Here is an 18,087-nt window from a genome sequence, read left to right on the forward strand (position 1 = left end):
CCTAGCTGCGGGAGGAGAGCAGGGCATCGAGGGAGGGAGTGCGGGAGGAGGAAAGCCAAGGGGCGCGCCTCTGACGTCATCGCATGCGCCTCCTCCAGTTTCTCAGGCCCTTAGGATTCAGGTGAAGAAACGGAGGCAGCATGACATGGTGGCGCAGTGGGTAGAGCCCCGGCCCTGGAGTCAGGAGGACCTGAGTTGTGCGGCCTTGGGCAAGCCACTTAACCCCATTGCCTTGCAAAAAATAAAAATAACACTTATTGCTCACTGTGCGCTAGGTAGGCATTGTAACCTCTGAGAGTATCTAGAAAGGCAAAAATGTGGTCCCACTTTACACTAGGAAAGTCCCTTAGTCTCAGTGTCTTCATCTGTAAAATTAATTACTCTGCGACTTCTTCAGGTCCCTTCCAGTTCTAAGTCTAGGATCCCATGAGACCCCGAAAAGGATTTTGACTGTGATCGAACAACGGATCCAGAATCCATCAGTGAATGATGCTCCCTTCGACCCCCCAGGGGAAATGGTTGATGATCCCCTCTTAGCAAGCATGTGAGAGAAGTATTCTTGTCCCTGTTTTACCAGTAAGAAAACTGAAGTTTCTAAAAGGTTAATTTGCCCAAGAGCAACACTTCAACCTTCAACTTCAGCCACTCCTTTAATTATGTTCCATTATCTCACTGATTTGGTGACCATAGGAGTTGTCTATTTCTTTTTTCTTTTTTCTTTTTTTTAGATTTTTGTAAGGCAAAAAGGGTTAAGTGGCTTGTCCAAGGCCACACAGCTAGGTAATTATAAGTGTCTGAGGCCACATTTGAACTCACGGCCATCCTGAGGGCCGGTGCTCTATCCACTGCCACCCAGCCGCCCCAGGAATTGTTCTTAATTTCAACCCCCTCATTTAATGCATAAAGGGCCAAGAAATATTAAGAGACCGGCCAGGTTCGCACAAGTAATTAGGGGGCAGAACCAGAATTAAAACCTCAAGCTTCCTTACAGTTGGACAAATAATTTAACCTTCTGAGGCACCAAGGATTAGAAGAGAAGCAGTTGAATGGGAAAAAAACTATCAAATTTGTTATTCAGTGCTAGTCTATAAGACCAAAAGTTATAAATTAAACAAATGATAAAGGAATATGTACAATTATCAAAAAAATTGCATACCATTAACAAGTGTATTAAAGTGTTCCAAATCACAAACAAAAATGACAAATACAAATCAAAATAACTGAGGTTTCTAATTATACCCTGAAATTTGGCAAAGATGACAAATAAAAGGAATAATCAGTGCTGGAGGCATTACAATTTTGCAAAGCAATTTGGAATTATGCAAATAAAGTGACAAAAAGTTCATACCCTTGCCCTAGATTGTTCCAATACTAGACTTACACCCCAGTGAGGTTATTAATAGTGAAGAAAATTGCCATATATACCAAAATATTTACAGCAACATTTTTTTTGATAGCACAGACTTGGAAACAATGACCATTGATTAGGAAACAGTTAAACCTTCTAAGGGTTAAATTTCTTCAATTTTAAAATGAACTGGATTAGATAATCTCTAAGATCAAAGAGAAGTATAGTAATACAGTGGAATGAGAATTTGACTAGGAATCAGGAATATCCTTTAAATACTACCTCCAACTTACTCATATTCATATAACTTCTGTAAATCTCCATTTCCTCATCTGGAAAATGGAAGATAATATGCTTAATCTGCTTTGAAAAGAACTATAAAATGTCACCTATCATCTCTTATAGTTCTGACAATCAATTGTTCCCTTAATGGTGCCTTTTGTACTCTTAATATAATCAAAATCCATGACAGATGGTCATCTAACCTCTATCCAAATGTTTCCATTGAGAGGGACACTATTTAAAGACCATCTAAGTATTCCCCCCATACCCAGTAGCTATTCTGATTTTGGACTTCTCTGGAACTCTCCATAATGCTACCAAAGGTAACTCCCCTACCCCCATCCCACTCCTAGCTTTTCAGCTTCCTTTTGTGGACCATCTTCCCATCCACCATCTACCCTAGCCCCCATTAGATTGCAATGTCCTTGAGGGCACAAATTGTTTTTCTTTCATTTGTATTTGTATCTCAAGCACTTACCCCTGGGAGTCTGGCACTGCGTAGATGCTGAATAAATGCATATCACATATCAAGATCACTACCCATTTCATTTTAGACCCAGTGGTATCAACAGTTATTTTTGGTATACATTGGATTTGTTGTTATCACCAAGAAATATAAATTTTGACTGCTTTTTTCCTAACAATTATGAATCTCCCTATTGTATCAATGGTCACTGTTTGTCGCTGACATTCTGGAGGGGGAAGGTACCCATGATCTGTGAATGTTTTTAGCATAACTGATGAGGTACTTCTGTTAATGGAATGTCTAATATTGAGCTTCCTCTATCCCAGAGTTAAGTGCTGAGCCCTTGATAGACAAACCAGATATAGTTTTCATATCTTCCTTCTGATAGTGAAATTGTATAAGAGTTTCTCTCCAAAATTCCATTTTGGGGTCCAATTTTCCACCAGGGTCACCAATGTAGACCTGCATAATCAGCAAGTTTAGAGAAATTTTAATAAATATATGTGTTAACTTGATTCTGTTTGTTCTTTCTTAAATCTAAACTCTAGAGGCTAGCATTTGTCCCTTAATAGGACAAACTCTGAATGTTAGCATCATGTTTAATTTAAATCTTTACTAATTGGGCAGACTCATAGAGTTGTAAGATTATAAATATGGTAAGAACTTCACATTTTATTATTTGTCTTTTAAAGAGTTGTTAAGACAAATAAAGTACAAAATACCAAAACCCAAGGCTTCAAGAGAAAACAATAAACAATAAGTGTCAACTGTGAAGAGTTCTTCCAAAATTAGGAAAGGTCCTCACTGAGTTTAAGACTTAAAAATATTAAATTGTGTTAACCTCCAGAGTTTGTCCTAATAAGGGACTCCTATGTGAAAGGTGGCTTTTTAACCACTTCTGTTTTTAGAGGTAAAGAAAAATAAGTTAAACATATATATGCCACCTTACACACAGAGAGCCTCCTGGTAATCAGAACCTATTTGCAATTATAAAAAGTGAAACTCAAATTTAAGTAAACCTCAATTTTTTTTAAACCTACTCAATTTAAAAAGAAACCTTGTCTTAAAGAAAGCTAGCCTTCCAGTCTTCCTGGGTCCCATCATGACAAGACCTGCTCCCATGCTTTTTGAAGGTCTTTTAGTATAACTGATAAACCCCCAAGGTCCTGAGTAAAGATCCTTCTACCCTTGATGGACATAATACATGAGAGAATTCCTTTGGTGGACAGTAATCAAAAAATCCATTCTGTGATTATCCTCAAGCAATATGAAGGCCAGTTCCAGCCCACTTACCCTTCAGATCCCTCAGAAGTCTAGATTAAGATAAAAACTAGAGACTGGAGATGAAGTTGGGGTTTGCTGGAAGTTTAACAGCTTTCTAAAAAGTTTAAGTTTAATTTTCATTTTTAATAGTTTCTCTATCACATTGTAAAGTGATAACATAGTAACAAAATAATAAATCAAACCCTGATTTGTATTGTTTACTGATTTTCCAAGTTAGTTATCATAATGAAAAATTTAACAATCTGCTCTCAATGAGTTGGAATCTTTGCTTACAAATGAAGACACTGAAGAATGTAGGGTAAACACAAATAAAGTTATATAAAGTATGGATGTTCATTGAAATATGAAATATAATTCCAAAAATTGTTCATGAATTTAAATAAATTTCTATTTATACTTCACATTCAATGATAATCAGTGATGGACATTGAATAAGCACTTTCTTTAAAAAAGAGAAAAGGAAGTTTAAGTGATAAGTTTATAGACTTAGAGCTGGAAGGTACCTTAAAGGTCATCTAATCAACCTTCATTATATTTCAGAAGAGGAAACCAAGGTCCAAAGAAATCAAGATTTAAGATGACAAAAATTATAATTAACAGAGCCTGAAACCAGTCACCTGGTTTCAAATCAACTTTCTTACTTTTCTACCCTAGTAGGTACAATAGAATGAAAACAGAACAAGATTTGTGATTCCTAATTTATATTGTTTATTGTTTATATTACTTTTCTTTACTTTCATCCAAAGTAAGGTGTCTTTGGAAACTATTTAGCAAAGGACAAGAAGACTGAGTTGAAATTCTGCCTCAAGACACTTGCTGTGTGGCTCTTAGCAAGTCTTAACTACTGTGTCTCTATTTCCTCTGTAAAATAAGGATAATAATAATAATTCCTGCCTCCCAGCATCAAGGTTAATGAAAAATGTTGAGATTCAGGACATAGGTCATCTCTCAAAAGAATTCAGACTCGGGCGGCTAGGTGGCCCAGTGAATAGAGCACCGGGCTTGGAGTCAGGAGTACCTGGGTTCAAATCCTACCTCAGACACTTAATAATTACCTAGCCGTGTGGCCTTGGGCAAGCCACTTAACCCCATTGCCTTGAAAAAAATCTAAAAAAAAAAAAAGAATTCAGACTCAGACTTTCTCCAGTTCAAGTGAAGGCATTTATTTGAGGGATCATACTCCCCAAGAGTGGGTTGGTCTCCCAAAGGGAGATAAAAACTCAACTGAGGAGAGAGTGAGATTTTAAAAGTAGAGATGAAGTAATCAGGGACACACAGATGGGTGAGACAGTAGCTCAGATAGCAAAGGTGAGATAAGTACACATAAAGAAGGGGCACTGGCTCAAAGATTTAATCCTTTCAGGCTAGAACAGGAATTTATTGTCTTATTGATAGAGGCTTGTCTTTTACCTGGCAGGGAGAGATATTTATTGAGTTCTTGCCAGAGGATAGGGTACTTCCCTGAGGTTCTATGACCCCATCATCTCCCGCCTCAAGGAATAGGAACAAGGATAAAGGTCTCTTCTTCTGTAATTGCTTTAGGCTGACAAAGGTTGTAGAGATTTCCCTGCCTCACTGGGTTCTTTCCTCAGAGAGGGAAATGATTTAAATAGAACATGGGAAATTCAGGGGATGCAGGGAAATCTGGTGTAATCATCCTGGGTTATCATCTGTATTTTAATAGACTTCAGCATACAATAAACAATCATAGTGAGTAGATTCAAGATTCAGTGGTTAAATAACAAAAGAAAGAAAGAGAAAAGATGGATGACAGAATCAAAGGGGGCAAGCCCTTTGTTAAATGGATCTTAAGGGGTATAAAGGAAGAATGGTGGCAATGAAGTAAATTCTGACCTATTCCTCTGTAAATATCCTATGTAGAATTGTTTGCAGGTATGCTTCTCAGAGCAGGGCCACAGCTCAAGTCATTTAAAGAGGTTTTCTCTGCTAAAAGAACATCATAACACAAATTTTTCCTTGCAAAAAAATCAGGTCAAACTTGACATTTCTATTAGGAGAAAATGAAACTTTCAACCTTTTAGATTAGGGAATTTACAATTTTGGTTGGCCAAGTGTCATGCTGATATGTAGAAAACTCAGATAAACTCAGCTTGGCATTTGACATTTGGCATTTTTATGCTTGGCATTTGGAAAATGAGATTTCTTTCTCATTTGGAGGGTGAGAATCCACTAAGAATTCATTAAAACTTACCAGATTTACTTCAGTTATAATAAATGCTATATATCAAGTAAGTTATTAATAATAAAACATTTTCAACCATTACTCATGTTTATTTTTTATTTTTTTATTAAAGATATTATTTGAGTTTTACAATTTTTCCCCCAATCTTACTTCCCTCCCCCGACCCCCTATGGAAAGCAATCGGTCAGTCTTTACTTTGTTTCCATGTTGTACATTGATCCAAATTGATTGTGATAAGAGAGAAATCATATCCTTAAGGAAGAGGTAACAATATCAGACAATAAGATATCTGGTTTTTTCCCCTAAATTAAAGGGAATAGTCCTTGAACTTTGTTCAAACTCCACGGCTCTCTATCTGGATACAGATGACACTCTCCTTTGCAGACAGCCCAAAAGAGTCATGTTTAAAATGAACAAAAACCCTAGCCAAAAATTGATCTCTCTTTGAGACTTTTTCAAGATAAACTCCAGGCCATCCTTCTTCTGATTAAATTAACTTTGCTTCTATTTCTTTATTTAAGCAGAATCAAGACTGTTATGTTAAAGAATCATATCCTGATGTTACAAATCTTTATCATTTACAACAACAATAATAATAACAATATTCCTTCATTTTTTTTTTAGATTTTTCAAGGCAATGGGGTTAAGTGGCTTTCCTAAAGCCACACGGCTAGGTAATTATTGAGTGTCTAAGGTCGGATTTGAACCCAGGTACTCCTGACTCCAAGGCCGGTGCTCTATTCACTGTGCCACCTAGCCACCCCTTGTCCTCCATTTTTAAAGGAGACTCCAACATCAGGGAGGCTATGCCATGCCATACACATGAATTGGATTTTGAGTGAGGGGGTGCTGTACTAATTCGTCAGCCTCACTTTCTCTTCCAGAGCCATCTAGATCCAGTGGACACATAGGAATCAGGACAACTGGAGATGTGGCCCCGGATGCAAGGCAATCAGTGACTTGCCCAAGTAAGTGTCTGAGATCACATTTGAACTCAGATCCTCCTGACTTGAGAGCCAGTGCTCTACCCATCCAGTTGCCCCATCATTTACCTAAATATCCCTGTAGCATTGTGAGAAATTAAAGGATCTTGGTTGACATGGGAGTATCTAGTAATGGATGCTAAAACTTGAATGCTGTGAGCCAAATGGTTCTAATTTTACAACTGCATCTTACTATAATAATTCAAATGTGCTTCAGTATTAGCCTATAAGACAAAGTTTTAATATTGTTTTTATACTGATTATCAGCCACGATTATAGAAACTTGTCATAAAAGAATAGGGACATAAGGGGAAATGTTATTCCCTTATTTTTTCAGATATCAGTTCCAGGAAAAGGTCATGCAGATGGTCAATTGAATTTAGACAGGCCTAAAAGTCAGGCAGGTGGGACACTGGATATTACATATTGGGGAAATTAAGTCTCAGCAGTGCAAATAGTCCTCCCAGTCTTTCCTATGAGCCTTTCCTTCAGCAGTTTATACATGTAAAAACCTCATAAGATTGCAGTCATTAGGCGGCTAGGTGACACGGTAGATAGAGCACCGGCCCTGGAGTCAGGTGTACCTGAGTTCAAATCCAGCCTCAGACACTCAATAATTACCTAGCTGTGTGGCCTTGGGCAAGCCACTGAACCCCATTTGCTTTGCAAAAAAAAAAAAAAAAAAAAAAAAAACAACCTAAAAACAAAAAAGATTGCAGTCATCATAGTTCATTGACCCACTAATATTTCCTGATGATCAGACCTACAGACCTAGAGAGACATTTTGTTTGTTTGTCTGCAAAGCAATGGGGGTTAAAAGACTTGACCAAAGTCACACAGCTAAGTAGCTGAGGTTGAAATTGAACTCAGATCCTCCTGACTCCAGAGCCAGTGCTCTTTTCACTGCACCACCTAGCTTGAAGGCAGATTCAAAATAGAATCAGTTAACAGTCACATAAGGTCTTTCAATAGTATGTTTCTATAATTAGAGCTTCAGACGAAATCAGTTTACAAGGTTCAAATATCCTATATGGTGTCTAGAATCTCAAACTGGAAACAGCAAGAGATCCACAGAAAAATCACAACTTATCTTGTCAATATGATACAAATAATTTTGCTTTAAGATGCATAATAGGGGTGGCTAGGTGGCGCAGTGAATAGAGCACTGGCCTTGGAGTCAGGAGTACCTGGGTTCAAATCCGGTCTCAGACACTTTATAATTACCTAGCCGTGTGGCCTTGGGCAAGCCACTTTAACCCCATTGCCTTGAAAAAATCTAAAAAAAAAAAAAAAAAGATGCTTAATAGCTAACAATAGAGACTTGGAGTCTATAAATACAATTCCAAATGGCATTTAGTTATTTTATAGAACATTGACTATTAACTATGCTCAAATAGACAATTGCTCTCTAAAATTTGGTGACACTTAAGCATTTTTGTATATAGATATATATATATATATATATACATACACATGTTCTAATTATAGATTAAATGATCAAAATCAGTTTTTCAAATTGGTGTGACACAAAATAAATCATGAATTGATACTCTTCACTAACAATAAGATTTCTATGGTGAAATCTTATTTCTTAGGACAAAAACAGAACAGTGAAAAAAATTCTTAAATTTAACCTTATAACAAGATTCTTCAGGAATTGAATCATATATATGCAATGTATTCAAGCATTAATTTAACTCTTTGTTTAGAGCATGGAATGACAACAAATTCAATGAAAACAGCAAGATCTTTCCCACTTAACAGCTTATTACAGTAATTTGGATAGATCCAGTATTACAATCGAAAGCTCCTACTTTTTTCTATCCTGATAACATTTTGCTATGATAGCTATAAACAATGACATAGTTATAACTACATCAAAACCTGTCCTCACAGCCTATACCATCACAAGTAGCTTATTAGCAATGGAACCAGGTAGACAGACTTCTTGTAGGCAATGTCCAACATTTTCCAAGGTAACCTTATTTTATTCCCAGGGGCAGATAGATATTCATTAGCCTTAGACTTCAGATGCTGTTTCTGAGCTGCTGACTGCTGATTTTCCTCTGAAAACATTCATTTAAGGGTGGTCCATGAACATAGCAATTCCAAGAATAAAACACTGAAAAAAATATTTAGGTCCCAAGACTCTCATTAATTACAATAGTTGAACATGATTGTTATCAATATCAAATTATTATTGCAATAAATTAGCTTACAGATGAAAATTTAGAGGCTTCTACAAAAACAGATCCAGATTACCTCATCTGGAAATTTTACTAATAAAAACTATATAAAATTATGAAGCAATAAGATCAAATTAAAGAGATAATAATAAAAAGTTAACATTTGCATAACATTTGCCTAAGGCCAAGAATTTTTCAGTCATATGATCTTCACAACAACCCTGGGAGGTGGGTACTATTGTTTATTGTCCTCTTACCAAACAGTAAAATTAAGATAAACAGACATAAGGTTACTTGTTTGTGGTCAAATGACTAATAAATTTAAAATCAAACTCACATTTATAATTACTAATGGTAACATTTTAAATTCCAAGACCCGGTAAGTACTTTTAGCACTTCAAAAAAATTATTATTCGTAAATACAAGTATTTCAGGGGCGGCTAGGTGGCATAGTAGATAAAGCACCGGCCTTGGAGTCAGGAGTACCTGGGTTCAAATCTGGTCTCAGACACTTAATAATTACCTAGCTGTGTGGCCTTGGGCAAGCCACTTAACCCCATTTGCCTTACAAAAAAAAAACCTAAAAAAAATACAAGTATTTCTATTTCTTAAGACATTTGGTGACAATTCCTAGCTTTGAATAAACTTTTCCTCTACTTTCTTAAAGAGCAGGATCAATTCTCAATCCCCTGCCTCCTCTACTTGTGTTTGAGACTTTCCATATTAAGAGTTGGACCTAAGTATTTAAGCTACCAATTCCTGGAAATCTTCCTGGAAATTTCAAACTGCATAATACTAGGAAATACATATAAACTTTTACAAACAGTTTAAATTCACACCTATTATCATTATGCTAGATCAAAGTGTGCTGGACCATAATTTTGTTAAAACATTGCTTTTAGAATTTATTGATTTCTAAAAAGAAAACTTTTTTTCCTTTGCAATTTCTGGCTTTTAACTGACTTTTAGTCTTTCTAGCATGGGGATAGACATCAAAATCTTAAAAATAATGATATCCTAACTCAGATGCTAATTTGCCATTGATTATTATTTTTATACCAGTCTTTTAACAATTGAATCCAAAAGAATCCAGGAAAATAAATTATCAAATTAATATAAGACATTCTCCTTATGCAGTCATAACTGGGGTAACTTAGAATAATAATTATATGATAATCATAATAATAATTTTTACTTTAAATGATACCAGAATAACTTTAATTACACCTGGATCTATTTTTCCAAATGGTATCACACAAAATTCATAGTTTACCAACTGACTCATAGGTCTTTAATAATTTGTTCTTGATTTGTCATAATTCAGGTGTTTCTTGATAGAAGAATCAAAAATCCTTTAAAAATGCTTTTAACCCTTATAGAAATATTTAACAACTTACAAAACTCTATATCTAGATATATCTATCTATCTATATAGTTCTATCTATTTATATATTTCTATCTATATCTATCTATCTATATCTATCTATCTATCTATCTATCTATATCTATCTATATATCTGCATGAAGGTCTTGGGGGCCAAATGTGACCCAATTTTGCAAGAGATGGCAAAATGGAGAACCCCCATGGTTTTAAAAAGAGATTGTACCATTGTACCATTGTGCCATAAGCCCAAAACTATTAATTGTGCCAAAACTACTAATTTTATTTCCTAATTATTAGTCCTGTCTATGGAATTCCCAGGGTACTCAAGTGGGGCATCTTGTACTCAGCAAGTACTAGTGGGGTATAGAAACCCCTTGGTAGGGTACAGGGAGCCCTTAACTTCCATCAGTCTATCCAGTTGGCTCCTGAGGTGCCAGCTCAATAAAGAAAATGGTGTTGGAGTTAGAGACATCTTCATACAGGGCCACCAAAAAATGTTGAAGTTGATGAAAACTGTTAAGGTGTGGGATGTGGGTTGTTTCTCAAAAGAATTCAGACTCCAATTCAAGTGAAAAAATTTATTTGGGAGATTAAATATCCTAAGAGTTGGCTGATCCCCCAAAGGAAAACTAAGGAGAGGGGTGAGCTTTTAAAGGGTAGGGATGAGGCAATTAGGGACATATAGATGGGGGGGGAGATAGTAGCTCAGAGAACAAAGATGAAGTAATTAGGGACATGTAGATGAGGGGCAATAGCTCAAAGATAGTTCTTTAAGGCTAGGGCAAGAATTTATTGTCTTGTTGATAGGGACTTGTCCTCTGCCTTGGGGGTAGTGATTTACAGAGTCCTTTCCAGAGAGTAAGGTACTTCACTGAGGTTCATCAGGATTGTTTCACAGGAAAAAAAATAAAATGGAGCTAAAGTATTTTGCAAATTTTAAAACTCTAGATAAATGGTATCTATTCTTACTGGCAGCTCATTTAGAATCACTTCCCATTTTACTATGAAAAGTGATCTTTCTTTCTTTCTAGGTTGAAACCTTTACTTAAATGTGGTTTATACTGTTAAGGAGAAATGACTCCAGACAAGGTAGGTAAACACTTAATATAAATATTACTACCCTCCAAAATGTAAATGAATTCTGCCTGGCCAAATGTCTCACTACTTATAATACAGTAAGGAAATGAAATTGCATGTTTACTTTTAAAAGGGGAGGGATTATTAAAAAAAAGGGGAAAGTAAATTGTAATGAAAGAAGGCCCTAAAACCAATTGTTGGTCTGCATACCCACCTCCCACCTCCTCTTGTATAATTGAGTCTACTTTAGAGGAGCTATTAATACTAAATTTAAACACAAATGGCTGTTACTTTTAAAATTATAAATAATATCCAAAAAGAGAAGAAAGCATAGACTGTGTGAATCTGAAATTTTAATGGAAATGGTTAATTCAATAAAATGGGAGGTCTTTAATTGGAGCAGAAGTTAAAACTCATGGTACACAAAGCAAACCCTGGAGTAACCAAGGAGGAGACTTGGGAATAGGGTTTCTATAGAGTAACAAGACAAAGAGAACAAATAGGTTGCTGCTGAGGGATTAGACATCTCATTGTTTGATCAGATAATTTGTTTTATAAAACTAGCAAAAGGCTGTTAAAAGAAAAGCTTTGGAAATCTGGAGAGGGGAGAGTTTGGGAGATTTACAAAATATTCAGAGGCCTAAGTGAAGTCAATTGTGTCTGTCAAATAATGTGACTACTAAATAGTATGAGTACTAAAAAAATTGAATGTCATTAAAATGTGTTAAGTTTAGGAACTGTAGCAGATTCAGAAGTCATTTTTTCATTTCAAGGCAACCTTTGGCCAAAAACATTTTCTTAAAGACCATGCACATTCTACCATAGACACTTACTTTTGAGCTTTGTTTTTTTTTTTTGTCTTGTTTTTTGTTTTTTGTTAGCTGTCTTTCCCAGCAGAGTCTTGGCCCTAAGCTTATCTTTCCTTTGGTAACTATTAGCAGATCTTAACTATGATCTGAATCTTCACTGAATGACTTTAGCATTAGATAAGTTTTTCTTAAAGATCTCTGCTTGGCACTTTTGAAATCTCCTGGTAAAGGATGCCCTTGGATACCTTTATGGAGAAAGAAGTCAAAAGATTTCTTCTTATCTATTCAATAGAATAGGTTTCCAAAGTTTAAATTAAAGATATACTTTTAAGGGCATCAAGTTGATTCATGAATTCGCCTGATCAATATTTTATATCAGAAGTCTCACACAAAGGCTATCTCTTGGCAAATTCAACAAATTAGAGACATATATTGTAAAAGGAATATTTGGAAAATACTTTATTTCTTCATTACTTATTAGAGAAATGCAATTTTTTTTAGGTTTTTGTAAGGCAAATGGGGTTAAGTGGCTCGCCCAAGGCCACACAGCTAGGTAATTATTAAGTGTCTGAGATCGGATCTGAAGCCAGGTACTCCTGACTCCAGGGTCGGTGCTTTATCCATTGCGCCACCTAAGCCACCCTGATAAATGCAAATTAAAGCTTCTCTGAAGTATCACATCACACCTGGCAGACTGGTCAATATGACCAGAAAGGATAATGATCATTGTTAGAAGGGTTGTGGGAAATCTAGGATACTATTATACTGTTGGTGGAGCTGTGAACTCATCCAACCTTTCTGGAGAGAAATTTGGAACTACACCCAAAGGCAACAAAAATGTGCATACCCTTTGTTCCAGCAATACCACTACTGGGTCTATACCCTGAAAAGATGATGAAAAAGGGTAAAAACATCACTTGTACAAAAATATTCATAGCAGGAGTGGCTAGGTGGCATAGTGGATAAAGCACCAGCCCTGGAGTCAGGAGTACCTGGCTTCAGATCCGATCTCAGACACTTAATAATTACCTAGCTGTGTGGCCTTGGGCGAGCCACTTAACCCCATTTGCCTTGCAAAAACCTAAAAAAAAAAAAAAGTAAAAAAATATTCATAGCATCCCTGTTTGTGGTGGCAAAGAATTGAAAAATTGAGTGTATGTCCATCAATTAGGGAATGGCTTAGCAAACTGTGGTATGTGTATGTCATGGAACACTATTGTTCTATTAGAAACTAGGAGGGATAGAAATTCAGGGAAGCTTGAAAGGATTTGCATGAACTGATGTTGAGATAAACAGAACCAGAAAAATACTGTACACCCTAACAGCAACATGGGGGCAATGATCAACCTTGATGGACTCGCTCATTCCATCAGTGCAACAATCAGGGACATTTTGGGGCTGTCTGCAATGGAGAATACCATCTGTATCCAGAGGAAGAACTGTGGAGTTTGAACAAAGACCAAGGACTATTAACTTTAATTTAGAAAAAACAAAACCTGATATTTTATTGTCTGATCTTGCTATCTCTTATACTTTATGTTTCTTCCTTAAGGACATGATTTCTCTTTCATCACATTCAGTTTGGATCAATGTATACCATGGAAACAATGTAAAGACTAACTGACTGCCTTTTATGGGAGGTTGGGGGGGAGGGAAGTAAGATTAGGGGAAAAATTGTAAAAGTCAAAATAAATAAAATCTTTAAGCACAAAAACAAGCAAAAAAATAAACAAACCTGGACAATGATTACACAGTGAAGAAAAATAAATACTTGATCTCTGTGTGGGAATCATAAATCCCTGCCCTGAAAGAGGTCATAATCTAAACCTTACTTTTCAATACATACTCTTAGATCCAGAGACACTGGTCTTCTGGCTAGTCCAGGAACAAAACACTCTTTTAACTCAGGTTGTCCCCCAAGCTAATCATCATCATCATCATCATCATCATCATCATCATCATCATCATCATCATCATCATCATCATCATCACTCATACCATCCTCCTCTCTGCTTCTTGGCTTTCCTGGCTCCCCTTAAATCCTAACTAAAATCCCTTCCTACAGGGAACTTTCCCCAATCTCCTTCCCTCTTTAAATCATTTTCTGTTATCCTGAATATAATTTGCTTTGCATAAATTTGTTTCATGTTGTTCTCTATTTTAATTTGTATTTACAAAATAATCAGACCTGAGTGACAATGTCAATTGTCAAATAATATAAAACAATAGTATGAGCACTAATAAATTTGAATGTTTGTCATTAAAATGGATCAAATTTAGGAATTCTAAGCAGATTCTGAAGTTATTTTCTTCATTTCATTTCTTCACAATATTTGGAGCATAATAAATGTTTATCAAATTGAAATTTATTGAATCTAATTAATTTCAGTCAGTCTTTCAATTAACATAAAATGCCTAAACCCTGAGGGAGAGGAGACAGGTAAAGAAAGAGTATGAACCTGAAAGAATCAGTAGAGGGAAGTGAGGGTGAAAGAAAAAGGCAAAAAAACCCTGTCCCTGCCAGCAAGAAGCTTACAATGGAACAGGAGAGACAACTCACAAACAAATATATACAAAACAAGCTATGTATCTATGTATCTATCTACACACATATATAAATATAATATATGATATAATATAATCAAATATATGCAAATAAGCTATATATATAAAATATATATAATATGTTATATAATATAAACCATATACATATATAAATATATATAATATATGGTATAATATAAAGAAATATATGCAAAACAAAATATGTATATTATATAATATAATATGATATAATATAAACTATATATGTATAAATATATAACATAAGATATAATATAAAGAAATATATACAACCAAGCTATAAATATATATATGATGTAATATCTAATGTAATATATGATATAATATAGAGAAATATATACAAAACAAGCTATATGTATAAATATATAATATATGATATGACATATAATATATAATATGATATAAAAGAATATATACAAAACAAGCTATATATAAAATATATATAATATATGATATAATATGTATAATATAATATATATGATAATATAAAAGAATATATACAAAACAAGCTATATATAAATATATATAATATAATATATGATATAATATAAAGAAATATATACAAAACAAGCTACATATAAAATATATATGATATAATATAAAAGAATATATATGCGAAACAAGCTATATAATATATGATGTAATATATAATATATATCATATCATATAAACTATATACATATATAAATATATGTAATATATGTGATATAATATAAACTAGATATACACATATATAAATATATTATATATGATATATTAACTATATATAAATATATGATATAATATAATATAAACTATATATAAATATGTAATATATATGATATAATATAAACTATATATACATAAATATATAATATATATGCTATAATAAAAACTATATATATATTATAATATGTGATGTAATATAAAGAAGTATGTACAAAACAAGCTATATATAAATATATATGATGTAATATATAACATATTATATAATATAATATAAAAATATACAATATATGATATAATGTAAAAGAATATATACAAAACAAGCTATATATAAATATATGTTATATGATATAAGCAAATATATACAAAACAAGCTATATATAATATATATGATATAATATAAACATATACAAAACAAGATATGTATAAATATATGATATAATATATACTATAATTTACTATATAATAGAAACAATATACAAAACAAACTATATATGCAAATGCATAATATATGATATATGATATAATCTATAGTATATGATATAACATAATATATTATATGAATATATCTATAATGATAAATACGAAATAATTAAACCAAGGAAGCTTGTCGAATTAAGGGGTGGGATTGTTTTTTTGGTACGAGGTGGGTAGTTGCGCTTCACCTCGGCCTTCCCCCAGGTGGTCTCGCTGTCCTCTCTGCCCGCCGTCGCCAGGGGTCGCTGTGGCCAGCGGCCCGCGGGTAAGGGAGGCGGAGGACGTCACGCCCGGCGTGTCCGACGTCAGCGCCCCGACGTCAGCGCGGGCCCGGCGCGGTGCGTGCCGGGAGCTGTCAGCCGGGCCTCTGGGCTTGTGGCCCCCGTCGCGGTCCCTCGGCTGCCCCAGTTGCCAGGAGCTCGGAGGCGGCGCGGAGCGGCCGGGCCCCAGCCAGGTAAGGGGAGCGGTCGGGCCGCGCCCCTCGGGCCGTTCCTGGGGTCGCCCGTAGGCGCCGGGGCCCAGCCTTCCCTTCCACGCTCGCGGGGCCGCGGCGGCCGGAGGGTCGGGCCGGGAGGGCTCGGCGCGGGCAGCGTGGGGGCTGGGGGGCGAGGCCGGGCTGCCGGGCACCTGCCGTGGCCCGGGCCCGCCTCCATCGGGAGGCCGCCGGGCTCGCCCAGTGCAGCCGGCACCTGTGCGGGAGTGGAACGAGCTGGAAACGCCCGCCGAGGCGGCCCGCCCCGAGCCCCAACGTCGTTCCCGCCTCTGCGGCTTCCGCCCCCCAACGTGGGGAGTGAAGTTGTGTTTGGGTTTGTCGGGGCGGCCCGGCGGAGGGCCGAGGCGCGATGGGCCCGGGAAGGGGGCCGGGGAGCCGCTCGCCGGGCCCCTCCGTGCCCGCAGGCACAGCCCCTGATTTCTCGCACTTGCTGATTTCCCCCTGGTCCTGCGTGTCTGGAGAGGCGCCCCGCGCCCCCCCGGGGTGGAGACCCGGCTCCCGGAGCGGTAGGGACGGGCCTGGGCTCACGTGACTCATTGTAGCACCGGTGGGACTGGGACTCCAGGTGGCTTCCGGATTGCCTAATCTTGTGTGGCTTCATGAAGTTACCTGGACGCTTCCTCGCACCTGAAGTGAATTAAAAAAAAAAAAAAAAACGGCAACTCGGCCTAGGGGACTGAAAGGCTGAAAACCTTAGAAAAAGGCTCTGAGACACTGCAAGAGCTCAAAGCCTGGGTTCTCTAGGTAACTGGGTTGCCTCTGCCGGCACTGATTAAAGGAAGTTTCAGTTGTGGGGAATTCCTCATTCCTAAACCATATGAGATCTAAAGTAATGCATCAGTTTGGGCTGTTTAGACCGAAAAGAAAGACTAAAGAGAACATTGCATTTTAATTTTATATTTGGAATTTCTGAGGACTTGTGGGAAAATAATAAGCAGTTCCACACTAGCATAGACCAGCTATGAAAACACAACTCAGGTTTTAATTTACATTTTATTTTTTTCAAATTTCGTGCAATGATAGTTTTTCCAACGTTTATTTGCAAGTTTATGAATTCCACATTTTTCTACCACTCTCCCTTCCCCATGGCAGCATACAGTTTGGTGAAAGCTGTACAGATACATTCTTGTTTTGCATAGTTACATATTAGTCATGTTGTGAAAGAGGAATTAGAACTAAGGGGAAAGAAAAAAAAACAACCATAAAAGAAGTTTTAGAAAAGACCCAGTAGTATGCTTTGCTCTGCATTCAAATTCCTTAGTGTTTTCCCCCCTAGATGTAGATGACATTGTCCATAGCGGGTCTCTCAGAGTTTTCCTTGATCTTTGATCTGCAGAGAGGAGCTGCGTCTATCTTAGCTGATCATGTCACAATGCAGTTCTCAAAATATTTTAAAAATGAGTCCTTAATCAGAAACACTAGCTGTGTAAATTGTTTCCCAACTTTCTGCCTGCCTTCTAATCTGGCTGCATTGGTTTTATTGGTGAAAGTCATCCATTTTGCAATTTATAATGTTCTCTATTTCTTGTTTGATCATAAATTTCTCCCTTTTCCATAAATTCAACAGAATATTTCTTGTTCTAGGTGATTAAACTAGTTGATTCATTAAGTGTCCTTCTGTATCAGTGATACTGCATTCTTAATAAGAAAAGAAATCCAATCTTTAGGTTTTATAGTATCATTTTAGTCTGCCAGTGGCTTGGTTTGCTTAATATGTTAAGGAATAGAAGTATGGAGTCTATGAATCCATTATTTTTGCGGGAATATTAAAAAGAGCTTGAGTTGGGACAAAACAATCATTTTTGAG

General features: G+C 36.3%; 1 protein-coding gene and 1 long non-coding RNA gene across 7 annotated transcripts in view; one reads left to right on the forward strand and one right to left on the reverse strand.

The window, feature by feature from the left end:
• Positions 1-8,533: 8,533 nt before the first annotated feature.
• On the reverse strand, positions 8,534-16,044 carry LOC141489761 (uncharacterized). The gene is made up of 2 exons (XR_012468978.1): positions 15,976-16,044; positions 8,534-8,688 (listed from the first exon to the last, which is right to left on the reverse strand). It is a non-coding gene; the product is annotated as an uncharacterized LOC141489761 (long non-coding RNA).
• Positions 16,045-16,157: 113 nt separating this feature from the next.
• Positions 16,158-18,087, forward strand: part of DOP1A (DOP1 leucine zipper like protein A) — a 107,586-nt gene continuing 105,656 nt past the window's right edge. For all 6 annotated transcript variants that reach the window (XR_012468479.1, XM_074237392.1, XM_074237395.1 and 3 more), the window contains exon 1: positions 16,158-16,241. The gene's annotated coding sequence lies outside the window, so the exon portion shown is untranslated. The remainder of the gene's footprint in view (positions 16,242-18,087) is intronic.

The sequence above is a fragment of the Macrotis lagotis genome, chromosome 5, assembly GCF_037893015.1.
Source record: "Macrotis lagotis isolate mMagLag1 chromosome 5, bilby.v1.9.chrom.fasta, whole genome shotgun sequence".
Lineage (NCBI taxonomy): Eukaryota > Metazoa > Chordata > Mammalia > Peramelemorphia > Peramelidae > Macrotis > Macrotis lagotis.